The sequence below is a fragment of the Bombina bombina genome, chromosome 6, assembly GCF_027579735.1.
Source record: "Bombina bombina isolate aBomBom1 chromosome 6, aBomBom1.pri, whole genome shotgun sequence".
Classification (NCBI taxonomy): Eukaryota; Metazoa; Chordata; class Amphibia; order Anura; family Bombinatoridae; genus Bombina; species Bombina bombina.
This window is the reverse complement of record NC_069504.1, coordinates 449,090,242-449,118,134: the sequence shown is the minus strand read 5'-3', so window position 1 is coordinate 449,118,134 and position 27,893 is coordinate 449,090,242. Positions and strand designations below refer to the sequence as shown.

The 27,893-nt window shown below is 42.1% G+C and overlaps 1 long non-coding RNA gene across 1 annotated transcript; it reads right to left on the bottom strand.

Annotated features, from left to right (window-relative positions):
* Nucleotides 1-51: 51 nt before the first annotated feature.
* LOC128663072 (uncharacterized) lies at nt 52-26,836 on the bottom strand. Its single transcript, XR_008402829.1, has 2 exons — nt 26,701-26,836; nt 52-1,176 (listed from the first exon to the last, which is right to left on the bottom strand). It is a non-coding gene; the product is annotated as an uncharacterized LOC128663072 (long non-coding RNA).
* Between the last annotated feature and the right edge of the window lie 1,057 nt (nt 26,837-27,893).

Here is a 27,893-nt window from a genome sequence, read left to right as displayed (position 1 = left end):
AGATTGGACCACCACATGTCTATTTTCATGAGAAAAAAACACAAACAAATGAAGCAAATATTTAAAGTAAATTTATTAGGAAAGGTCAAACCTGCCATACAGATTAAGTTTATAATGAACACAATACAACAGTGGGATGAAGCATATATTGAAGCTTAATCAGAACAGTAAACAAGAACATCACAATTTATGTAGGACTTTATTTGTTCAGAACTTCAGAGCAAAAAGGACATCAACACTACATGCATCTCTAGCATAGATGTGAAAATAGAAAGGTATGAGGACACATAAGACTGCCATTTTCATCAGAACACTGATAATAAGACTGTAAACTGAACCCTTTCATATAAAGGAGGAAGATTTAGTGGTTTGTTACTCCATCTAAATTCAAATCACTCAGAACAGCTTCCCATCCTCCCAAAAATAAATACATTAACACAGGGCAAGTAAGAGAAGGGGGAAAAAAACACAGGTTCTTCTTGAATTGTTAAAACAATCTCCTGAGTTGATGCATGGAAAGAGGATTTAAAATTGAACGTTAAAAAAGGTAGCAGTTGGTCTTAACTTTTTAGACCACAGAAGCAGACAGACAATGAACTGCAAACTTCAGAAGGCCTTCAAGGTATTAAAGAAAATTATAAAAAAGGGGAGTAAAAGTTTGTTTTGGAAAGGTTAGGATCTGTATCTTTTAGTCTTCATACATCTTTACCATGTACAAATAGAAAATCTGTAGCCCAAATGTAACATTTAGGGGTTCTTTATAACCTTTAAAAACATAACTGGTTAACTATGATAATAAATTGTGTTCCCCTCTTTTTTGGACTGATTTATGAACTGTGTTTTTTCTATAACAAAATGACAACTTGGATACCAACTTATTGTTAAAGCACAAAGATTACGGCTTTATTATATAGGTTTGAAGAAAAAAAATAATTAAAAAAAACGCAAGATTACAATTGTAAAAACAGTTTCTGAATCATTACTCAGGGAAGAAAACAAGAGTATAAAGAAAAATGACATGCAGCAAAACTCCCTGCTGCTAATAGGATAAGCTGCTGAATTCTCTATTATAAACAGAGCAGTGCAACTAGTTATTTGGAACAATTCTTACAGTGTTACAGTGACAGCATGCATGCCATTTCACTTCTCTTCACACCATTGATTTTCTTTGCGTACCTAAGGAGCAGACAGTTGTAAAATAAAGTTAATAAAAATGGAATAGATGGCAAAATATTTAATTCACATTAAAGACAGTGTTAAACATTTTATGCAGTAACATAGCACATCCAGTTCTTCTGTAAAGTCTTTCAGTTAGTCTACCCCATAATCTGCATCCATTTTGTTCAAGCCATCAGTTTTACTCTTTAGTAAAAGGGAATGCCATTCCACTGGCTTTTTTATTTTTTAAATGCACTGTGAAATAACTTAAACAGGGGAAGAAGACTCACAAGTTTTGGCACTATTTGCGCACACACACACACAAAAAAAGGAAATGTATGCTTACCTGATAAATTTATTTCTTTTACGATATGACGAGTCCACGTATTTCATCCTTACTTGTGGGATATCACCTCCTGGTCAGCAGGAGGAGGCAAAGAGCTCCACAGCAGAGCTGCAAATATAGCTCCTCCCTTCCCTCCCACTCCAGTCATTCGACCGAAGTTAGGAAGAGAAAGGAAAAGCCAAGGAGCAGGTGACTGAAGTTAAAAAATATAAAAACCTGTCTTTAAAAATAACAGGGTGGGCCGTGGACTTATATCGTAAAAGAAATAAATTTATCAGGTAAGCATAAATTTCCTTTTCTTTTATAAGATATGACGAGTCCACGGATTTCATCCTTGTGGGATACAATAACAAAGCAATAGGACACGAATGAAAGGGAGGGACAAGACAGGAACCTAAAACAGAAGGCACCACTGCTTGAAGAACCTTTCTCCCAAAAACAGCCTCTGACGAGGCAAAAGTGTCAAATTTGGAAAAAGTGTGAAGAGACGACCAAGTTGCAGCCTTGCAAATTTGTTCAACAGAAGCATCGTTTTTAAATGCCCATGAGGAAGCCACAGCTCTAGTAGAATGAGCCGTAATTCGTTCTGGAGGTTGTTGTCCAGCAGTCTCATAAGCAACACGGATGATACTCCTCAGCCAAAGAGAAAACATAATTTATGTAAGAACTTACCTGATAAATTAATTTCTTTCATATTGGCAAGAGTCCATGAGCTAGTGACATATGGGATATACAATCCTACCAGGAGGGGCAAAGTTTCCCAAACCTCAAAATGCCTATAAGTACACCCCTCACCACACCCACAATTCAGTTTAACGAATAGCCAAGCAGTGGGGTGATAAAGAAAGGAGTAGAAAGCATCAACAAAGGAAATTTGGAAATAATTGTGCTTTATACAAAAAATCATAACCACCATAAAAAGGGTGGGCCTCATGGACTCTTGCCAATATGAAAGAAATGAATTTATCAGGCAAGTTCTTACATAAATTATGTTTTCTTTCATGTAATTGGCAAGAGTCCATGAGCTAGTGACATATGGGATATCAATACCCAAGATGTGGAGTCTTCCACTCAAGAGTCACTAGAGAGGGAGGGAATAAAATAAAAACAGCCATATTCCGCTGAAAAAATAATCCACAACCCAAAAAATAAAATTATTTTCACTTTTGAAAGAAAAAAAATTAAATCAAAAAGCAGAAGATTAAACTGAAACAGCTGCCTGAAGAACTTTTCTACCAAAAACTGCTTCCGAAGAAGCAAATACATCAAAATGGTAGAATTTAGTAAATGTATGCAAAGAGGACCAAGTTGCTGCTTTGCAAATCTGATCAACTGAAGCTTCATTCTTAAAAGCCCACAAAGTGGAGACTGATCTAGTAGAATGAGCTGTAATTCTCTGATGCGGGGTTTGACCCGACTCCAAATAAGCTTGATGAATCAAAAGTTTCAACCAAGAAGCCAAGGAAATAGCAGAAGCTTTCTGACCTTTCCTAGGACCAAAAAATAAAACAAATAAACTGGAAGTCTTCCTGAAATTTTTAGTAGCTTATATTTGAAATATTTCAAAGCTCTTACCACATCCAAAGAATGTAAGGATCTCTCCAAAGAATTCTTATGATTAGGACACAAGGAAGGAACAACAATTTCTCTATTAATGTTAGAATTCACAACCTTAGGTAAAAATTTAAAAGAAGTCCGCAAAACTGCCTTATCCTGATGAAAAATCAGAAAAGGAGACTCACAAGAAAGAGCAGATAACTCAGAAACACTTCTAGCAGAAAAGATAGCCAAAAGGAACAACACTTTCCAGGAAAGTAGTTTAATGTCCAAAGAATGCATAGGCTCAAATGGAGGAGCCAGTAAAGCCTTCAGAACCAAATTAAGACTCCAAGGAGGAGAAATTGATTTAATGACAGGCTTAATACGAACTAAAGCCTGTACAAAACAGTTAATATCAGGAAGAATAGCAATCTTTCTGTGAAATAAAACAGAAAGAGCGGAGATTTGTCCTTTCAAGGAACTTGCAGACAAACCCTTATCCAAACCATCCTGAAGAAACTGTAAAATTCTAGGAATTCTAAAAGAATGCCAGGAGAATTTATGAGAAGAACACCATGAAATGTAAGTCTTCCAAACTCTATAATAAATCTTTCTAGAAACAGATTTACGAGCTTGTAACATAGTATTAATCACTGAGTCAGAGAAACCTCTATGACTTAGAATTAAGCGTTCAATTTCCATACCTTCAAATTTAATGATTTGAGATCCTGATGGAAAAACGGACCTTGAGATAGTAGGTCCGGCCGTAACGGAAGTGGCCAAGGCGGGCAACTGGACATCCGAACCAGATCCGCATACCAAAACCTGTGTGGCCATGCTGGAGCCACCAGCAACACAAAAGACTGTTCCATGATGATTTTGGAGATCACTCTTGGAAGGAGAACTAGAGGCGGAAAGATGTAAGCAGGTTGATAACACCAAGGAAGTGTCAGCGCATCCACTGCTTCCGCCTGAACATCCCTGGACAGGTATTTGGGAAGTTTCTTGTTTAGATGAGAGGCCATGAGATCTATCTCTGGAAGCCTCCACATCTGAACAATCTGAGAAAACACATCTGGATGGAGAGACCACTCCCCTGGATGTAAAGTCTGGCGGCTGAGATAATCCGCCTCCCAATTGTCTACGCCTGGGATATGCACCGCAGAGATTAGACAGGAGCTGGATTCCGCCCAGGCAAGTATCCGAGATACTTCTTTCATAGCTTGGGGACTGTGAGTCCCACCCTATGATTGACATAAGCCACAGTTGTGATATTGTCCGTCTGAAAACAAATGAAAGGTTCTCTCTTTAGTAGAGGTCAGAACTGAAGAGCCCTGAGAATTGCACGGAGTTCTAAAATATTTATTGGTAATCTCGCCTCTTGAGATTTCCAAACCCCTTGTGCTGTCAGAGATCCCCAAACAGCTCCCCAACCTGAAAAAGACACGCATCTGTTGTGATCACAGTCCAGGTTGGGCGAACAAAAGAAGCCCCTTGAACCAAACGATGGTGATCTATCCACCATGTCAGAGAGTGTCGTACATTGAGATTCAAGGATATTAATTGTGATATCTTTGTATAATCCCTGCACCATTGATTCAGCATACAAAGATGTAGAGGTCCCATGCTGCAGTCATGAGACCTAAAACTTCCATGCACATAGCCACTGAAGGGAATGACTGAGACTATAGGTGCCGGCAGGCTGCAACCAATTTTAAACGTCTCTTGTCTGTTAGAGACAGAGTCATGGACACTGAATCTATCTGGAAACCTAAAAAGGTGACCCTTGTCTGAGGAATCAAGAAACTTTTTGGTAAATTGATCCTCCAACCATGTTTCCGAAGAAACAACACTAGTTGATTTGTGTGAGATTCTGCAGTATGTAAAGACTAAGCTAGTACCAAGATATCGTCCAAATAAGGAAACACCGCAATACCCTGTTCTCTGATTACAGATAGTAGGGCACCCAGAACCTTTGAAAAGATTCTTGGAGCTGTTGCTAGGCCAAATGGAAGAGCAACAAATTGGTAGTGCTCGTCTAGAAAAGAGAATCTCAGAAACTGAAAGTGTTCTGGATGAATCGGAATATGAAGGTATGCATCCTGCAAGTCTATTGTGGACATATGTCCTTGCTGAACAAAAGGCAGAATAGTCCTTATAGTCACCATCTTGAAAGTTGGTACTCTTACATAACTATTCAAAATTTTCAGATCCAGAACTGGTCTGAACAAATTTTCTCTTTCTTTGGTACAATGAATAGGTTTAAATAATACCCCAAACCTTGTTCCTGAAGAGGAACTGGCATGATTACCCCTGAAGACTCCAGGTCTGAAACACACTTCAGAAAAGCCTGAGCTTTTACTGGATTTACAGGGATGCGCAAGAGAAAAAATCTCACAGGAGATCTTACTTTGAATCCTATTCGATACCCTTGAGAGACAATGCCCTGAATCCAATGATTTTGGACAGATTTTATCCAACAATCCTTGAAAAACCTTAATCTGCCCCCTACCAGCTGAGCTGGAATGAGGGCCGCACCTTCATGCGGACTTAGGGGCAGACTTTGGTTTCCTAAATGGCTTGGATTTATTCCAATTTGAGGAAGGCTTCCAACTGGAAGCAGATTCCTTGGGAGGAGGATTGAGTTTTTGTTCCTTATTCTGACGAAAGGAACGAAAACGGTGAGAAGCCTTAGATTTACCCTTAGGTTTTTTATCCTGAGGCAAAAAAACATAATTTATGCTTACCTGATAAATTTCTCTTGTAGTGTATCCAGTCCACGGATCATCCATTACTTGTGGGATATTCTCCTTCCCAACAGGAAGTTGCAAGAGGATCACCCACAGCAGAGCTGCTATATAGCTCCTCCCCTCACTGCCATATCCAGTCATTCGACCGAAACAAGACGAGAAAGGAGAAACCATAGGGTGCAGTGGTGACTGTAGTTTAATTAAAATTTAGACCTGCCTTAAAAAGGACAGGGCGGGCCGTGGACTGGATACACTACAAGAGAAATAAATTTATCAGGTAAGCATAAATTATGTTTTCTCTTGTTAAGTGAATCCAGTCCACGGATCATCCATTACTTGTGGGATACCAATACCAAAGCTAAAGTACAAGGATGAAGGGAGGGACAAGGCAGGAACATTAAACAGAAGGAACCACTGCCTGTAGAACCTTTCTCCCAAAAACAGCCTCCGAAGAAGCAAAAGTGTCAAATTTGTAAAATTTTGAAAAGGTGTGAAGCGAAGACCAAGTCGCAGCCTTGCAAATCTGTTCAACAGAGGCCTCATTTTTAAAGGCCCAGGTGGAAGCCACAGCTCTAGTAGAACGAGCTGTAATCCTTTCAGGGGGCTGCTGTCCAGCAGTCTCATAGGCCAAGCGTATTATGCTCCGAAGCCAAAAGGAGAGAGAGGTTGTCAAAGTTTTTTGACCTCTCCTCTGTCCAGAGTAAACGACAAACAGGGCAGATGTTTGACGAAAATCTTTAGTAGCCTGTAAGTAAAACTTCAAGGCACGGACTACGTCCAGATTATGCAAAAGACGTTCCTTCTTTGAAGAAGGATTAGGACACAATGATGGAACAATCTCTTGACTGATATTCCTGTTAGAAACCACCTTAGGTAAAAACCCAGGTTTGGTACGCAGAACTAAATTGTCTGAATGAAAATAACAGATAAGGAGAATCACAATGTAAGGCAGATAACTCAGACTCTTAGAGCCGAGGAAATAGCCATCAAAAACAGAACTTTCCAAGATAAAAGTTTAATATCAATGGAATGAAGGGGTTCAAACGGAACTCCCTTAAGAACCAAGTTTAAGCTCAACGGGGGAGCAACAGTTTTAAACACAGGCTTAATCCTAACCAAAGCCTGACAAAATGCCTGGACGTCTGGAACTTCTGCCAGACGATTGTGCAAAAGGACAGAGCAGAGATCTGTCCTTTTAAAGAACTAGCTGATAAGCCTTTGTCCAAACCCTCTTGGAGAAAGGACAATATCCTAGGAATCCTAACCTTACTCCATGAGTAACTCTTGGATAAACACCAATAAAGATATTTACGCCATATCTTATGGTAGATTTTCCTGGTGACAGGCTTCCGAGCCTGTATTAAGGTATCAATGACTGACTCTGAGAAGCCACGCCTTGATAGAATCAAGCGTTCAATCTCCATGCAGTCAGTCTCAGAGAAATTAGATTTGGATGATTGAAAGGACCTTGTATTAGAAGGTCCTGCCTCAGAGGCAGCGTCCATGGTGGAAGAGATGACATGTCCACTAGGTCTGCATACCAGGTCCTGCGTGGCCCCGCAGGCGCTATCAGAATCACTGATGCTCTCTCCTGTTTGATTTTGGCAATCAGTCGAGGGAGCAGAGGAAACGGTGGAAACACAAAGGCCAGGTTGAAGAACCAAGGAGCTGCTAGAGCATCTATCAGCGTTGCTCCCGGGTCCCTGGACCTGGATCCGTAACAAGGAAGCTTGGCGTTCTGGCGAGACGCCATGAGATCCAGTTCTGGTTTGCCCCAACGATGGACCAGTTGAGCAAACACCTCCGGATGGAGTTCCCACTCCCCCGGATGAAAAGTCTGACGACTTAAAAAATCCGCCTCCCAGTTCTCTACGCCTGGGATGTGGATCGCTGACAGGTGGCAAGAGTGAGACTCTGCCCAGCAAATTATTTTTGAGACTTCTAACATCGCTAGGGAACTCCTGGTTCCCCCTTGATGGTTGATGTAAGCCACAGTCGTGATGTTGTCGACTGAAATCTGATGAACCTCAGTGTTGCTAACTGAGGCCAAGCTAGAAGAGCAATGAATATTGCTCTTAACTCCAGAATATTTATTGGAGGAGTTTCTCCTCCTGAGTCCACGATCCCTGAGCCTTCAGGGAGTTCCAGACTGCGCCCCAACCTAGAAGGCTGGCATCTGTTACAATCGTCCAATCTGGCCTGCGAAAGGTCATACCCTTGGACAGATGGACCCGAGAAAGCCACCAGAGAAGAGAATCTCTTGTCTCTTGATCCAGATTTAGTAGAGGGGACAAATCTGAGTAATCCCCATTCCACTGACTTAGCATGCATAATTGCAGCGGTCTGAGATGCAGGCGCGCAAATGGCACTATGTCCATTGCCGCTACCATTAAGCTGATTACTTCCATGCACTGAGCCACTGACGGCATGGAATGGAATGAAGGACACGGCAAGCATTTAGAAGTTTTGATAACCTGGACTCCGTCAGGTAAATTTTAATCTCTACAGAATCTATAAAAGAGTCCCTAGGAAGGAGACTCTTGTGAGTGGTGATAGAGAACTCTTTTCCACGTTCACTTTCCACCCATGCGACCTCAGAAATGCCAGATCTCTCTCTGTATGAGACTTGGCAATTTGAAAGCTTGACGCCTGTATCAGGATGTCGTCTAGATACGGAGCCACCGCTATGCCTCGCGGTCTTAGAACCGCCAGAAGTGAACCCAGAACCTTTGTAAAAATTCTCAGGGCAGTGGCCATCCCGAAAGGAAGAGCTACAAATTGGTAATGCCTGTCTAGAAAGGAAACCTTAGGAACCGATGATGATCTTTGTGAATCGGTATGTGAAGGTAGGCATCCTTTAAGTCCACTGTGGTCATGTACTGACCCGCTTGGATCATGGGTAGGATGGTCCGAATAGTTTCCATTTTGAATGATGGAACTCTGAGGAATTTGTTTAAGATCTTTAGATCCAAGATTGGTCTGAAGGTTCCCTCTTTCTTGGGAACCACAAACAGATTTGAATAAAATCCCTGTCCTTGTTCCGTCCGCGGAACTGGATGGATCACTCCCATTACTAGGAGGTCTTGCACATAGCTTAGGAATGCCTCTTTCTTTATCTGGTTTGCTGATAACCTTGAAAGATGAAATCTCCCTTGTGGAGGAAAAGCTTTGAAGTCCAGAAGATATCCCTGAGATATGATCTCCAACGCCCAGGGATCCTGAACATCTCTTGCCCACGCCTAGGCGAAGAGTGAAAGTCTGCCCCCCACTAGATCCGTTTCCGGCTAGGGGGCCGTTCCTTCATGCTGTCTTGGGGGCTGCAGCAGGCTTTCTGGCCTGCTTGCCCTTGTTCCAGGACTGGTTAGGTTTCCAGGCCTGTCTGGAATGAGCAACAGTTCCCTCTTGTTTTGAAGCGGAGGAAGTTGATGCTGCTCCTGCCTTGAAATTTCGAAAGGCACAAAAATTAGACTGTTTGGCCTTTGATTTGGCCCTGTCCTGAGGAAGGGTATGACCCTTGCCTCCAGTAATGTCGGCAATAATTTCCTTCAAGCCAGGCCCGAATAAGGTCTGCCCCTTGAAAGGAATGTTGAGTAATTTAGACTTTGAAGTCACGTCAGCTGACCAGGATTTAAGCCATAGCGCCCTACGCATCTGGATTGCGAATCCGGAATTCTTAGCCGTTAGTTTAGTCAAATGAACAATGGCATCAGAAACAAATGAGTTAGCTAGCTTAAGCGTTCTAAGCTTGTCAATAATTTCATTCAATGGAGCTGTCTGGATGGCCTCTTCCAGGGCCTCAAACCAGAATGCCGCCGCAGCAGTGACAGGCGCAATGCATGCAAGGGGCTGTAAAATAAAACCTTGTTGAATAAACATTTTCTTAAGGTAACCCTCCAATTTTTTATCCATTGGATCTGAAAAAGCACAACTGTCCTCAACCGGGATAGTGGTACGCTTTGCTAAAGCAGAAACTGCTCCCTCCACCTTAGGGACCGTCTGCCATAAGTCCCGTGTAGTGGCGTCTATTGGAAACATTTTTCTATATATAGGAGGTGGGGAAAAGGGCACACCGGGTCTATCCCACTCCTTGCTAATAATTTCTGTAAGCCTTTTAGGTATAGGAAAAACGTCAGTACACACCGGCACCGCATAGTATCTATCCAGCCTACACAATTTCTTTGGAATTGCAACTGTGTTACAGTCATTCAGAGCAGCTAATACCTCCCCAAGCAATACACTGAGGTTCTCAAGCTTAAATTTAAAATTAGAAATCTCTGAATCAGGTTTCCCCGAGTCAGAGATGTCACCCACAGACTGAAGCTCTCCGTCCTCATGTTCTGCATACTGTGACACAGTATCAGACATGGCTCTAACAGCATTTGCGCGCTCTGTATCTCTCCTAACCCCAGAGCTATCGCGCTTGCCTCTTAATTCAGGCAATCTAGATAATACCTCTGACAGGGTATTATTCATGATTGAAGCCATGTCCTGCAAGGTAATCGCTATGGGCGTCCCTGATGTAATTGGCGCCATATTAGCGTGCGTCCCCTGAGCGGGAGGCGAAGGGTCTGACACGTGGGGAGAGTTAGTCGGCATAACTTCCCCCTCGACAGAACCCTCTGGTGATAATTCTTTTATAGATAAAGACTGATCTTTACTGTTTAAGGTGAAATCCATACATTTAGTACACATTCTCCTATGGGGCTCCACCATGGCTTTCAAACATAATGAACAAGTAGGTTCCTCTGTGTCAGACATGTTTGTACAGACTAGCAATGAGACTAGCAAGCTTGGAAAACACTTTAAAACAAGTTTACAAGCAATATAAAAAAACGTTACTGCGCCTTTAAGAAACACAAATTTTCCCAAATATTGAAATAACAGTGAAAAAATGCAGTTACACTAACGAAATTTTTACAGTGTATGTAATAAGTTAGCAGAGCATTGCACCCACTTGCAAATGGATGATTAACCCCTTAATACCAAAAACGGAACAAATTATGACAAAAATGTTATTTAAACAGTCACAACAACTGCCACAGCTCTACTGTGGCTTTTTACCTCCCTCAATACGACTTTTGAAGCCTTTTGAGCCCTTCAGAGAAGTCCTGGATCATGCAGGAAGAAGCTGGATGTCTGTGTCTGTAATTTTTGCTGTGCAAAAAAACGCCAAAATAGGCCCCTCCCACTCATATTACAACAGTGGGAAGCCTCAGGGAACTGTTTCTAGGCAAAATTCAAGCCAGCCATGTGGAAAAAAAAACTAGGCCCCAATAAGTTTTATCACCAAAGATATGTAAAAAACGATTAAACATGCCAGCAAACGTTTTAAAATACACTTTTATAAGAGTATGAATCTCTATTAATAAGTCTGATACCAGTCGCTATCACTGCATTTAAGGCTTTACTTATATTACTTCGGTATCAGCAGTATTTTCTAGCAAATTCCATCCCTAGAAAAATATTTTAACTGTGCATACCTTATTACAGGAAAACCTGCACGCTATTCCCCCTCTGAAGTTACCTCACTCCTCAGAATATGTGAGAACAGCAAAGGATCTTAGTTACTTCTGCTAAGATCATAGAAAACGCAGGCAGATTCTTCTTCTAAATACTGCCTGAGATAAACAGTACACTCCGGTACCATTTAAAAATAACAAACTTTTGATTGAAGAAATAAACTAAGTATATAACACCACAGTCCTCTTATGACCTCCATCTTAGTTGAGAGTTGAAAGAGAATGACTGGATATGGTAGTGAGGGGAGGAGCTATATAGCAGCTCTGATGTGGGTGATCCTCTTGCAACTTCCTGTTGGGAAGGAGAATATCCCACAAGTAATGGATGATCCGTGGACTGGATACACTTAACAAGAGAAAACTCCTTTTCCCCCAGTGATAGTTGAAATAGAATCCAACTGAGAACCAAATAAATTATTACCTTGGAAAGAAAGAGATAGTAATCTAGATTTAGATGTCATATCAGCATTCCAAGATTTAAGCCACAAAGCTCTTCTAGCTAATACAGCTAAAGACATGGATCTAACATCAATTTTGATATCAAAAATTGCATCACAAATAAAATGATTAGCATGTTGCAGTAAGAGAACAATGCTAGATATGTCAGAATCCAATTCATGTTGCGCTAAATTTTCCAACCAGAAAGTTGATGCAGCCGCAAAATCACCCAAAGAAATAGCAGGTCTGAGAAGATGACCTGAATATAAATAGGCCTTCCTTAGATAAGATTCAAGTTTCCTATCTAAAGGATCCCTAAAGGAAGTGCTATCTTCCATAGGAATAGTGGTACGTTTAGCAAGAATAGAAATAGCCCCATCAACTTTGGGGATCTTTTCCCAAAACACTATAGATTTTGCTGGTAAAGGATACAATCTCTTAAACCTTGAAGAAGGAATAAAGGAAGTACCTGGCTTATTCCATTCCCTAGAAATCATATCAGAAATAGCCTCAGGAATGGGGAAAAACACCTGGGGAAACCACAGGAGGTTTAAAAACAGCATTTAAACGTTTATTAGACTGAACGTCAATAGGACTGGTTACCTCAATATCCAAAGTAATTAACACTTCTTTTAATAAATAAGTAGATTTGTCAGTGTCAATATCTGATGAATTATTATGTTGTTGGTCATTTGAAATTTCATCAGCTAAATGAGAAGTTTTAAAAGACCTTTTACGTTTATTAGAAGGTGGAAATGCAAAGACAAAGCCTTCATAATAGAATCAGAAACAAATTATTTAAAATTTACAGGTATATCATGCACATTAGAAGTTGAAGGAACTGCAACTGGCAATGTACTATTACTGATAGAAACACTATCTGCATGTAAAAGTTTATCATGACAACTATTACAACTGACAATCGGTGGAATAATTTCTACAAATGCACTTAGCTTTGTTAGAGCCGATGTCAGGCAGCAATGTTCCAGCAGAAACTTTAGAGGCAGGATCAGATTGGGACATCTTGCTCAATGTAAGAGAAAAAACAACATATAAAGCAAAATTATCTATTTCCTTAAATGACAGTTTCAGGAATGGGAAAAAATGCAAATGCATAGGCCTCTTGATAGAAAAGAAAGCAGGAGGCAAACAATGGGGTATTGAAATAATGAAGAAAAATTGGCGCCAAGTATGACGCACAACGTAACGTAAACTTTTTTGGCGCCAAAAATGACTGGAAATGACACACTTGCGTCACTAATGACGCAGCCGCGTGAAAGGTCTCGGTGTCATGTATGACGCCGGAAATGAAGTTGCGTCAAAAACGTATTTTTCCGCGCCAAAAATGACGCAATAAAGTTAACATTTGACGCACCCGCGGGGCTAATAGCCGCAAATGCAAAAAGTAGTCAAATTGAAAAAGACTAAACTCCAGGTAAGAAATAAATTTCCTAAAGTGTTTATATTCCTAAATATGAAACTGACAGTCTGCAGAAGGAAATACATGAACCTGACTCATGGCAAATATAAGTACAATACATATATTTAGAACTTTATATAATTGAATAAAGTGCCAAACCATAGCCGAGAGTGTCTTAAGTAAATGAAAACATACTTACCAAAAGACACCCATCCACATATAGCAGATAGCCAAACCAGTACTAAAACAGTTCTTAGTAGAGGTAATGGTAAATTTGAGAGTATATCGTCGATCTGAAAAGGGAGGTAGGAGATGAATCTCTACGACCGATAACAGAGAACCCATGAAAAAGACCCCCGTTAGAGAAATCATCGTATTCAATAGGTGATACTCCCTTCACGTCCCTCTGACATTCGCTGTACTCTGAGAGGAATCGGGCTTCAACAATGCTGAGAAGCGCATATCAACGTAGAAATCTTAGCACAAACTTACTTCACCACCTCCATAGGAGGCAAAGTTTGTAAAACAGAATTGTGGGTGTGGTGAGGGGTGTATTTATAGGCATTTTGAGGTTTGGGAAACTTTGCCCCTCCTGGTAGGATTGTATATCCCATATGTCACTAGCTCATGGACTCTTGCCAATTACATGAAAGAAAGGGAGGTAGCCGTAGCTTTCTGATCCCTACGTTTCCCCAGCAAAAACAACAAATAGAGATGTTTGAAGAAAATCCTTAGTCGCCTGCAAATAGAACTTCAAGGCATGGACTACGTCCAAATTATGTAATAGACGCTCCTTCTTAGGAGGAATTAGGACACAAGGAACGAACAACAATTTCCTGATTAATATTTTTGTTAGAAACAACTTTAGGAAGAAAACCAGGTTTGGTACGTACCACCACCTTATCCGAATGGAAAATAAGATGAGGAGAATAACATTGTAATGCTGAAAGCTCAGAAACTCTGCGAGCAGAAGAAATAGCAACCAAAAATAAAACCTTCCAAGTTAATAACTTAATATCTATGGAATGCATGGGTTCAAACGGAACCCCTTGAAGAACATTAAGAACCAAATTTAAACTCCAAGGAGGAGCAAGAGATCTAAAGACTGGCCGAATTCTAGCTAAGGCCTGGCAAAAAGATTGAACGTCTGGAAAATCTGCCAGACGCTTGTGTAACAAAATAGACAAAGCAGAAATCTGTCCCTTTAAGGAACTTGCTGACAACCCCTTCTCAAATCCTTCTTGGAGAAAAGAAAATCCTAGGAATCTTAACCCTACTCCATGAGTAGCCCTTGGATTCACACCAATAAAGATATTTACGCCATATCTTATAGTAAATCTTTATAGTAACAGGCTTGCAAGCCTGAATTAAAGTATCAATGACAGAATCAGAGAACCCTCGCTTAGATAAAATCAAGCGTTCAGTCTCCAAGCAGTCAGCTGCAGAGAAATTAGATTCGGATGATGGAAGGGTCCCTGAATGAGAAGGTCCTGCCTCAATGGAAGCTTCCACGGCGGCAGAGAGGATGTCCACCAGATCGGCATACCAAATTCCGCGAGGCCACGCAGGAGCAATTCAGAATCACCGAAGCCCTCTCCTGTTTGATCCAATCACCCGGGAAAGAAGAGCAAACGGTGGAAACACATAAGCTAGGTTGAACGACCAAGGCACTGCCAAGGCATCTATTAGTTCGGCCTGAGGATCCCTGGACCTGGACCCGTATCTCGGGAGCTTGTCATTCTGACAAGACGCCATCAGATCCAATTCCGGTCTGCCCCACCTGAGAATCAGGGCTGCAAAGACTTCCAGATGAAGTTCCCATTCCTCCGGATGAAACGTCTGTCTGCTCAAAAAATCCGCCACCCAGTTTTCCACTCCCGGGATGTAGATTGCCGACAAATAAGAGTGAGTCTCCGCCAACCGAATGATCTTGGATACTTCTGTTATCGCTAAGGAACTCCTTGTTCCTCCCCGATGATTGATATAAGCCACAGTCGTGATATTGTCCGACTGAAAACAAATTAATTTGGCCAAAGCCGAGGCAAGGCCTGAAGCGCATTGAATATTGCTCTCAACTCCAGAATATTGATGTTGAGTAGAGACTCCGACTGAGTCCACACACCCTGAGCCCTCAGGGCATTCCAGACTGCACCCCATCCTAGTAGACTGGTATCACTGATTACGGTCTGCAGAAGCACGTTCCTTGGACAGATGATCCAGTGACAACCACCAAAGAAGAGAGTCTCTTGATCCATATCTGAGGAGACAAATCTGCATAATCTCCATTCCACTGCCTGAGCATGCTCAGTTGTAGAGGTCTGAGATGGAAACAAGCAAATGGAATGATGTCCCATTGCTGCCACCATCAATCCAATCACCTCCATGAATTGAGCCACTGATGGCTGAGGATTGGACTGAAGGGCTCGACATGTATCCAGAATCTTAACCTTTCTGACTTCCGTCAAGAATATTTTCATGGACAGAGTCTATCAGAGTTCCCAGGAACAGAACCCTTGTCTATGGAATCAGAGAACTCTTTTCTAGAGCAAAAAAGGATGAGAAGCACTCGAGTGTCAGCAAGTAAAATCATTTATTAGACAGTTCCAAATGTCACATAAACGCAAAGTAAGGAGTGAATACTCCCGGGTAAAATGCAGAGCAAAGTGATTACACTCAGGATTGGCCAGCCATCAGAGAGGTGGTAACCGGGCAGCCAATTGCTGCAAGGGCAAGGTTTGAAAACACCTTTGTTTGTCACACAGTTTTAATATGGCTATGAGTAAGGCTTAGGCCGAAACGCGTAAGCCGTTTGCTCTAGTGCCCCTGCACTCACCTTTTTTGTACACTTTGCTCTGCATTTTACCTGGGAGTATTCACTCCTTACTTTGCGTTTATGTGACATTTGGAACTGTCTAATAAATGATTTTACTTGCTGACACTCGAGTGCTTCTCACATCCTTTTTTGCTCTATGTACTTCTTTGGCCAGAGTGAGCACGGAGTTTCAAGCAAGTGGCTGCAGGGTGGCTCATTGATTAACGGATCATTTGTGTCTAGACTGAAGACCGCTGTTCTCCGTGGGGTGTGGACGACTAATGACACGGATACATCCACAGGACGGATATCCTAGTAGGTGGCCTGTCTGTATCGCAAGGTATGTGCACTACAGCGACTGGAGAACTGTGTTACACTGTTAATTTGTAATATACAGCTAGCTTGAATGTGAAGGTTCTTGTAACCGGAAGGTCTGTTCTTGAAAACATTGCCGGATAGGATTGAGGTTACCTCACTGTCGTTTGGAACATCCGTTTACCAGGGGTTGGGACATTGCACACTGGACATGTTTATAAATGACGGTAATCGTTACTGGCAGCAATAGTGTTTGTACATAGTCTGCCACAACCCTCTTGATTAGTTTTACACCCGCCATATTTCTTACCTCACATATCGTTTTTGAACTCTTTTCTAGATTCACCTTCCACCCGTGAGTCCTTAAAAAGGACAGAACCATGTCAGTATGAGACTTTGTTAATTGATAAGACGCCTGGATCAGAATATCATCCAGATAAGGCGCCACTGCAATGCCTCACGGTCTGAGAGCCGCCAGCAGAGACCCTAGAACCTTCGTGAAGATCCTGGGCGCCGTGGCCAACCCGAATGGAAGAGCCATGAAATGAAAATGTTTGTCCAGAAAGGCAAACCTTAGGAACTGGTGATCTTTGTGGATAGGAATATGAAGATATGCATCCTTTCCACGGTAGTCATATTGACCCTCCTGGATCAATGGAAGAATTGTCCGAATAGTCTCCATCTTGAAAGACGGGACTCAGAGAAACTTGTTTAGGACTCTTGAGATCTAAAATGGGACGAAACGGTCCCTCTTTTTTGGGGAACCACGAAAAGCTTTGAGTAAAATCACTGTCCCCGTTCTGGAACTGGACAAATTACTCCCATAGTGGAGAGGTCTTTTACACAACGTAAGAACGCCTCTTTATCTGGTCTACAGACAATAGAGAAAGAAGAAACCTTCCCCTTAGGCGTAAAATCTTGAATTCCAGTTGATACCCCTGGGACACGATTTCTAGTGCCCAGGGATCCTGAACGTCTTATCCAAGCCTGGACAAAGAGAGAGAAAGTCTGCCCCCTACTAGATCCAAGTCCCGGATCGGGGGCCGCCCCTCCATGCTACTCTTGGGAGCAGCAGTGGGCTTCTTGGGTCTCCAGACGGACTTTGCTTGTGAAAAATTTCCCTTCCTGTTTAGCAGAAGAGGCAGAGGGGACTTGAAATTTCGAAAGGAACGAAAATTACTGTCTCCTTTGTTTAGATATCTTATCCTGAGAGAGATGACGACCCTTACCTCCCGTAATGTCAGAAATGATCTTTCAATTCAGGCCCGAATAGGGTCTTTCCCTTGAAGGGAATAGCTAAAAGCTTGGATTTAGAGGACACATCAGCAGACCAAGATTTCAACCATAAGGCTCTGCGAGCTAAAATGGAAAAACAAGCATTCTTGGCCACCAACTTAGCGATCTGAAAAGCAGCATCCATAACAAAAGAATTGGCCAGCTTAATGGCCTCGATTCTATCCATTATTTCTTCCAAAGGAGTCTCAGTCTTAAGAGACTATTCTAGGGCGTCAAGCCAAAAGGCTGCTGCGGTTGTAACTGGTACAATGCAGGCCGTCGGTTCCAATAGAAACCCTTGATGAACAAAAAGCTTTTTTAGAAGACCCTCCAACTTTTTATCCATAGGGTCTTTGAAAGCACAGCGGTCCTCAATAGGAATAGTCGTACGTTTGGCCAGTGCAGAAATGACCCCCTCCACCTTAGGAATCGTTTGCCAAGAGTCCCTAACAGTGTCAGGTAAAGGGTACATCTTCTTAAACATAGGGGAAGGAGAGAACGGTATATACCCAGTCTTTCCCATTCCCTGGTAATAATTTCCGAAATTCTCTTAGGAACCGGAAAGACATCAGAATAAGCAGGGACCTCCAAATATCTGTCCATCTTGCACAATTTCTCTGGAGGGACCACAATAGAGTCACAGTCGCCCAGAGTCAACAAAAACATAATTTATGCTTACCTGATAAATTTATTTCTCTTGTAGTGTGTTCAGTCCACGGGTCATCCATTACTTATGGGATATATTCTCCTTCCCAACAGGAAGTTGCAAGAGGATCACCCAAGCAGAGCTGCTATATAGCTCCTCCCCTCACATGTCGTATCCAGTCATTCGACCGAAACAAGACGAGAAAGGAGAAACCATAGGGTGCAGTGGTGACTGGAGTTATAATTTATAATTTAGAACCTGCCTCAAAAAAGACAGGGCGGGCCGTGGACTGAACACACTACAAGAGAAATAAATTTATCAGGTAAGCATAAATTATGTTTTCTCTTGTTAAGTGTGTTCAGTCCACGGGTCATCCATTACTTATGGGATACCAATACCAAAGCTAAAGTACAAGGATGAAGGGAGGGACAAGGCAGGAACATTAAACAGAAGGAACCACTGCCTGTAGAACCTTTCTCCCAAAAACAGCCTCCGAAGAAGCAAAAGTGTCAAATTTGTAAAATTTGGAAAAAGTATGAAGTGAAGACCAAGTTGCAGCCTTGCAAATCTGTTCAACAGAGGCCTCATTTTTAAAGGCCCAAGTGGAAGCCACAGCTCTAGTGTAATGAGCTGAAATTCTTTCAGGAGGCTGCTGTCCAGCAGTCTCATAGGCTAAACGTATTATGCTACGAAGCCAAAAAGAGAGAGAGGTAGCCGAAGCCTTTTGACCTCTCCTCTGTCCAGAGTAAACGACAAACAGGGAAGAAGTTTGTCTGTAAGTAGAACTTCAGGGCACGGACCACGTCTAGATTATGCAAAAGACGTTCCTTCTTTGAAGAAGGATTAGGACACAATGATGGAACAACAATCTCTTGATTGATATTCCTGTTAGAAACAACCTTAGGCAAAAACCCAGGTTTAGTACGCAGGACTACCTTGTCTGAATGAAAGATCAGATAAGGAGAATCACAATGTAAGGCAGATAACTCAGAGACTCTTCGAGCCGAGGAAATAGCCATCAAAAACAGAACTTTCCAAGATAAAAGCTTAATATCAAAGGAATGAAGGGGTTCAAACGGAACACCCTGAAGAACTTTAAGAACCAAGTTTAAGCTCCACGGAGGAGCAACAGCCTTAAACACAGGCTTAATCCTAGCCAAAGCCTGACAAAAAGCCTGGACGTCTGGATTCCCTGCCAGACGCTTGTGTAAAAGAATAGACAGAGCAGAAATCTGTCCCTTTAGCGAACTAGCGGATAAGCCCTTTTCTAAACCCTCTTGTAGAAAAGCCAATATCCTAGGAATCCTAACCTTACTCCATGAGTAACTCTTGGATTCACACTAATATAAATATTTACGCCATATCTTATGGTAAATTTTTCTGGTAACAGGTTTCCGAGCCTGTATCAATAACCGAATCCGAAAACCCACGCTTTGATAGAATCAAGCGTTCAATCTCCAAGCAGTCAGCCTCAGAGAAATTAGGTTTGGATGGTTGAAAGGACCATGAATTAGAAGGTCCTGCCTCAGAGGTAGAGACCATGGTGGACAGGACGACATGTCCACTAGGTCTGCATACCAGGTCCTGCGTGGCCATGCAGGCGCTATCAGAATCACCGATGCTCTCTCCTGTTTGATCCTGGCAATCAGTCAAGGTAGCAACGGAAAAGGTGGAAACACAAACTATGTTGAAAACCCAAGGGGCTGCAAGTGCATCTACCAGCACCGCTCCTGGGTCCCTTGACCTGGATCCGTAACGAGGAAGCTTGGCGTTCTGGCGAGATGCCATAAGATCCAGATCCGGTTTGCCCCAACGACGAATCAGTTGAGCAAATACCTCCGGGTGTAGTTCCCACTCCCCCGGATGAAAAGTCTGGCGACTTAGAAAATCCGCTTCCCAGTTCTCCACACCTGGGATGTAGATCGCTGACAGGTGGCAAGAGTGTGACTCCGCCCAGCGAATTATCTTCGAGACTTCTAACATCGCTAAGGAACTCCTGGTTCCCCCTTGATGATTGATGTAAGCCACAGTCGTGATGTTATCCGACTGAAACCTGATGAACCTCAGTGTTGCTAACTGAGGCCAAGCTAGAAGAGCATTGAATATTGCTCTTAATTCTAGAATGTTGATTGGTAGGAGTTTCTCCTCCTGAGTCCACGATCCCTGAGCCTTCAGGGAGTTCCAGACTGCTCCCCAGCCTAGAAGACTGGCACCTGTTGTTACAATCGTCCAATCTGGCCTGCGAAAGGTCATTCCTTCGGACAGATGAACCCGTGACAACCACCAGAGAAGAGAATCTCTGGTCTCCTGGTCCAGATTTAGCAAAGGGGACAGATCTGAGTAATCCCCGTTCCACTGACTTAGCATGCATAGTTGCAGCGGTCTGAGATGCAGGCGCGCAAATGGCACTATGTCCATTTCCGCGACCATCAAGCCAATTACTTCCATACACTGAGCTACTGATGGGCTTGGAATGGAGTGAAGAGCACGGCAGGCATTGAGAATCTTTGATAACCTGGACTCCGTCAGGTAAATCTTCATCTCTACAGAATCTATAAGAGTCCCTAGAAAAGGAACCCTTGTGAGAGGTAACAGAGAACTCTTTTCCACGTTCACTTTCCACCCATGCGACCTCAGAAATGCTAGAACTATCTCTGTATGAGACTTTGCATTTTGAAAACTTGACGCTTGAATCAGAATGTCGTCTAGGTACGGAGCCACCGCTATGCCTCGTGGTCTTAGTACCGCCAGAACCTTTGTAAAAATTCTCGGGGCCGTAGCTAACCCGAAGGGAAGAGCTACAAACTGGTAATGCCTGTCTAGAAAGGCAAATCTTAGGTACCGATAATGATCTTTGTGAATCAGTATGTGAAGGTAGGCATCCTTTAAGTCCACTGTGGTCATATATTGACCCTCTTGGATCATGGGCAGGATGGTCCGAATGGTTTCCATCTTGAACGATGGAACCCTTAGGAATTTGTTTAAGATTTTTAAGTCTAAGATTGGTCTGAAGGTTCCCTCTTTTTTGGGAACCACAAATAGATTTGAGTAAAACCCTTGTCCTCGTTCCGTTCGTGGAACTGGGTGGATCACTCCCATCACTAAGAGGTCTTGTACACATTGTAGAAATGCCTCTTTCTTTACTAGGTTTGTTGATAACCTTGACAGATGAAACCTCCCTTGTGGAGGAGAAGTTTTGAAATCCAGAAGGTATCCCTGAGATATAATCTCCAACGTCCAGGGATCCTGTACATCTCTTGCCCAGGCCTGGGCGAAGAGGGAAAGTCTGCCCCCCACTAGATCCGTCTCCGGAGAGGGGGCCCTGTCTTCATGCTGTCTTAGGGGCGGAAGTAGGCTTTCTGGCCTGCTTGCCCTTGTTCCATGACTGGTTGCCTTTCCAACCCTGTCTGTAACGAGCAGTAGTTCCTTCCTGTTTTGGAGCGGAGGAAGTTGATGCTGCTCCTGCCTTGAAGTTACGAAAGGCACGAAAATTAGACTGTTTGGCCTTTGATTTGGCCCTGTCCTGAGGAAGGGTGTGGCCCTTATCTCCCGTAATGTCAGCAAAAATTTCCTTCAAGCCGGGCCCGAATAAGGTCTGCCCTTTGAAAGGAATGTTAAGTAGTTTAGACTTAGAAGTTACATCTGCTGACCAGGATTTAAGCCACAGCGCCCTGCGCGCCTGTATGGCGAATCCGGAATTTTTAGCCGTAAGTTTGGTTAAATGCACTACGGCATCCGAAACAAACGCATTAGCCAGTTTAAGTGTTCTAACTTTGCTCAAAGTCTCATCCAATGGTGCTGTGCGAATCGCCTCTTCCAGAGACTCAAACCAGAATGCCGCTGCAGCCGTGACAGGCGCAATGCATGCAAGAGGCTGCAATATAAAACCTTGTTGAACAAACATTTTCTTAAGGTAACCCTCTAATTTTTTATCCATTGGATCTGAGAAAGCACAGCTATCCTCCACCGGGATAGTGGTACGCTTGGCTAAAGTAGAAACTGCTCCCTCCACCTTAGGGACCGTCTGCCATAAGTCTTGTGTGGTAGCGTCTATAGGGAACATTTTTCTAAATATCAGAGGAGGGGAAAAGGGCACACCGGGTCTATCCCACTCCTTACTAATAATTTCTGTAAGCCTTTTTGGTATAGGAAAAACGTCAGTACACACCGGTACCGCATAGTATCTATCCAACCTACATAATTTCTCTGGGATTGCCACCGTGTCGCAATCATTCAGAGCCGCTAACACCTCCCCTAGTAACACGCGGAGGTTCTCAAGCTTAAATTTAAAATTTGAAATTTCTGAATCCGGTCTCCCCGGATCAGAACGGTCACCGACAGAATGAAGCTCTCCGTCCTCATGTTCTGCAAATTGTGACGCAGTATCAGACATGGCTCTCGTGTCATCAGCGCGCTCTGTCCTTAACCCAGAGCTATCGCGCTTGCCTCTTAATTCGGGCATATTGTATAATACTTCTTTCATAACATTAGCCATATCATTTAAAGTGATTTGTAAGGGCCTTGATGTACTTGGCGCCTCAATCTTACGCACCTCCCGAGCGGGAGACGCAGGTACTGACACGTGAGGAGAGACGGCATAACTTCCCCCTCGTTGTCTGGTGATAATTTCTTTATCGGTACAGATTGACTTTTATTCAAAGTAATATCAATACAATTGGTACACATATTTCTATTGGGCTCCACATCGGCTTTTGAACATAATTAACAAGCAGATTCCTCTGTATCAGACATGTTTAAACAGACTAGCAATGAAGCTAGCAATCTTGGAAATCACTTTCAATAAGTTTACAAGCAATATAAAAAACGCTGCAGCGCTTTTTAAAAATACAGTTGAACAACAAGGAAAACTAATTCAGTTATAGTCAACAATTCTTAACGAGAAAAGTATTAATTAGCAGAGGATTGCACCCATTAGCAAAAGGATGATTAACCCCTCAATACCCAAAAACGGATATCAAATTAAGATTTAACGCTTTTATCACAGTCAAACACACTGTCACAGATCTGCTGTGACTGATTACCTCCCTCAAAAACGAATTCTTAAGACCCCTGAGCTCTCTAGAGACGTCCTGGATCAAGGAGGAAGAAACAGGAAGACTGTGCTAGAATTTTAACTGCGCAACAAGGCGCTAAAACAAGGTCCCTCCCACTCATATTACAACAGTGGGAGACCTGATATAACGGTTTCTATGCAGAAAATACGTTAGCCATGTGGAAAAAAATCATGCCCAAAAAGATTTATCACCAAAGTACCTCACAAAACGAATAACATGCCAGTAAACGTTTTAAAAACAACATTTTGAATGTCATGCAAAGTTATCACTAAGCCTGCTACCAGTCGCTTCCACCGCAGATAAGGCTTAAACATTATTTCAGTATTAATAGTATTTTCTCAGTCAAATTCTAGTCCCTAGAAAATAACTCAACTGTGCATACATTTATCAGCCTGATACCAGTCGCTACTACTGCATTTAAGGCTGTACTTACATCATATGGTTAAAGTGATTGTAATTTTTTTTAGTTCAGATTAAACCTACTTGCTCACAATGTTGTTAATACTTAATCCGCATTAATATAAGATAAATAAAACATAGCAATATAATTGTATTCAATGTTTTACTTATCTACGTTGGAAGCACTCAACTCCTCCCAACCGTCTTCTTCCTGGTTTGCTGCCCGATATCCTATCCCTCATTATACTATTTCACGCCTACAACGTGACGTTTGTTTGATGCTCGTTCACGAGCAGGGCCGACATTTGCGCATGCGATACAACAATTCTGTAGAAAACGCGCATGCGTATAGCGACCGAAACTGTGTAAAGCACTGCTCCTCAGTTCACATTGCGCATGCGTTTAATCGCCGTCCGTATAGTCCATGAAGTATGCGACGTCATTGGGTAGCTCACGCATGCGCATGTAAACAAAGTGACGTGACGAACAACGATCCTGACGCCCCAGGGAAGAAAATAACAAGCAGACAGAGAAGTGTCAATCAAAAATGAAGAGTGGGACCAAAAATGCAGGCGGAGGAATCAGCGGTAATAATTGTTAGTAAAATTAGATATATTTACTTTAATTTACATATTGCGAAAATATGATGAATGAGACTAGGGTTTATTTGTGCCATTATATACTTTGATGTAGAGATGTTTGGTTGACTTTACATGCACTTTAACAGCAGTATTTTCTTAGTCAATTCCATTCCCAGAAAATAATGTACTGCACATACCTCATTTGCGGGGGACCCCGCATGCTATTCCCCTCTTTCAGAAGTTACCCTACTCCTCAGAATGTCGAGAACAGCCAGCGGATCTTAGTTACGTCTGCAAAGATCATAGAAAAACGCAGGCAGATTCTTCTCCAAATACTGCCTGAGATACAAAAAACGGCACACTCCGGTGTCATTTTAAAATAACAAACTTTTGATTGAAGAATAATTAAGTAAAAACTCCAACTCCTCTCGCGACCTTCTTTGTTGAGAGTTGCAAGAGAATGACTGGATTTGACATGTGAGGGGAGGAGCTATATAGCAGCTCTGCTTGGGTGATCCTCTTGCAACTTCCTGTTGGGAAGGAGAATATATCCCATAAGTAATGGATGACCCGTGGACTGAACACACTTAACAAGAGAAACCTCCCGTAGTAACAGACGAAGGTGTTCAAGCTTAAATCTAAAGGACATCACGTCCGAATCGGTCTTGGGTAATTCACTACCTGAGTCAGATAGTTCCCCTTCCGACAGAACCTCCCTACCCCCCCCCCCCCCTTCAGAGTCCTGGGAGGGAACATCGGAGATTGCCATCAAGGAGTCAGAAGTCGCATGGACCACCTGGGTCTCTCTTCTACTACGTATACCCTGTAGTACTGGCAACTAGATAACCCTACTGTAAGAAATTGATGACATAACTGCAGCCATATCCTGCAGAGTAAATGACGCAGACGCCGCTGAAGAACATGGGGTCACCTGTGTGGGCGTTATGGGCTGAGACGCTTGGGGAGAAAATTGTGGCTTATCCTGAACCTCATCAGTCAGAGCACAATCATCATTATCTAATAAAATTTGTGCTTTACACTGTAATGCCCTAGTAATACATGAGGGACAAAGTGTAACTGGGGGTTCCACAATGGCATTTAAACACATAAGGCATGTATTTTGATCAATGTCATCCATTTTAGCAAAAAACAAACAAGTTTGTCTAAAACACTAAGTATATATTAAGTGTAAAAAACTGCTTACAGTGAAATTAAATAAGTACTGTAACTGTAAGGAAAAAAAACTGCACCGCATAAAATTACAGCTTCTGAATGCGGGCTATATGAAAAAGATAACACTTATGATTTTTGAACAAAAACTTTGTCACCTCGCCACAGCTCCTACCTTCCCGCTACCAGACTGAGCTTCACCCAACCCGGCACACTTAAAGGCACTTGTAAGCCAAGCAGACTAGAAGTCTAGATGATAACTTTCACTCCGGAACCGCCACAGCAACTGCGCTAAACCAACGGCCATTACCGTAACATAATAAAATATAAATACATCTAATCCCCAGCGTCAGTCAGCCCATCAAACAATAACCACACGCATCAAATCCCAGCGATTCAAGGCTCCTCAGCAATGCCTGAGTGTCTGGTAAAACATCCTCACACATTATCTCCCAGCCCTCTATAACTTAATAATATCGGAGTGTGGGAAATAAACTATAACGTCTTATGTTCCTATATCCCATCGCTTCTGGGATAGTATACAACCAAAGTGTCTGAGCAATATCGCTATTTGATAAGGGACATCTCAAGTCCTAGCGCCCAAAAATAAATAGTGCCATTACAGTTAATCTGAGAGACTTTTGTGCCCAGATGAAAAAACTGCACCTACCTCCATGCTGAGGAACAGCATGACAACCTCAGTATCAAGAGGTCCACTCATCCTCCTGAGGTCCTGTGAAATCAGAAAGGTCTTAGTAGTGTCTAAGACCATACACATAGAAGCAGCATAAGCGTGGGAGGCTCAGTGAAGCTAAAACTCCACTAGTTCCCATAGCCTAACAGGCTAACACTCCAGATGCTACTCTATAAGAAAATAGTACACTTTGGCATTATTTAAAAATAAAAAAAACTCTTGAAGAATCTAAACAAACACCTCACTTTACCTCTTCCTATCACTAACACAGGCAAAGAGAATTACTTTTTTGGGAGGGAAGGGAGGAGCTATATAGGCAGCTCTGCTGTGGAGCTCTTTGCCTCCTCCTGCTGACCAGGAGGTGATATCCCACAAGGATGAAATCCGTGGACTCGTCATATCTTGTAAAAGAAAAGGAAAATCTATCCTGTAATCCACAGAGGACCATAAATGAGATACATTTTTTTTTTTTTTTTTTAAATGAAATGTAGTGGAGGGCCCCCATTGCGATTCCTAAGACTTTGAACATACATCATTCAAATAACTAAATTTTAGGGCAGTACCTGTGCTTCTTCCTCTTCAGTGAAGTCATTTTTTATGTTAAAGGTCTTTCTAATTTCTTCTGGAGTTTTACCCTTGATCATATTTGCAACAGTCTTGCAGGTGACATCCAGTAAGCCTTTAATATCCAAGTAGTTTGCTGCCTAGAAAGAAAAAAAAAAGGGAAAGAATTTTCAGACAGACAAAACTTTTCTGAATAGAGGAGTACTGGGTTTTGTATTTTCTGTAGCTCCCAAGCAGTTTAACCTCTTTTTGAAGTTTAAGTCCGTAGACTCGCATTGTTACTAGTAGACATGTGCATTTGTTGCTTTAGGGTAGCAACAAATGCCGAATATGTCGGCAGCAAAGCAGCATTTGGCTCTATTCCGAGCCGGATATCTTCGTGTGAAAGTGCAACACAAAGATTTGTAAAATCCAGATGTGTGTGCTGCACTTTCACACAAAGATATCTGGCTCCGAATAGAGCCAACTGCCGCTGGCAGCTGAAACAGTCACTACCCAAAATGGCTGCATGTCTAGTTACTAGTGCTAAATGTACACCCTCTAATGAATTGGAGCATATCATTTTGGACTTTAACAACTCTGGAAACAAATAAATAAGAATCCTGTAATGTGGTTTGTTACCATAAACCAATATAAACCTCTGTTAGACACTTCACCAATGTGTAGTACACATACAGGGCCGTTAAAGTGGGTGCACCACCTGGGGTTAAGGAGCATCATAGTCCAAAGGTTATTCATTCTGAAATTAGCATGAGGCTGTGTATTCATGGCTGCACCGTTTCATTTTTTGTAAATTCTATTAATCCATTCACAATGTCATGTCTTCCAGATGTTTCTGATTCCTTTGAGCATTTTTTTTTCTGTCTTGAAAATATTCACATATTCTAGATTTCTAGTTCTCAAAACACCAAAATTTGTGTCTGCCGAAACAATGTCTTCACAGTAAATAGTTTTTTAAAAAAAAAAAAAAACAAAGTTGAGAAATACCTTAAAAAAAAAAAATCTTTTTTAAGGATTCCCATAAAGCAAAACAATTTTAAGATTTACTTCTATTATAAAATTTGCTTCATTCTCTTTGTATCCTTTGTTGAAGGAGCAACATTGCACCAATGAGAGCTAACAGAACACATTGGGTGAGCCAATGACAAGGAGGCATATATGTGCGTCCACCAATCAACAAGCTAGCTCTTAG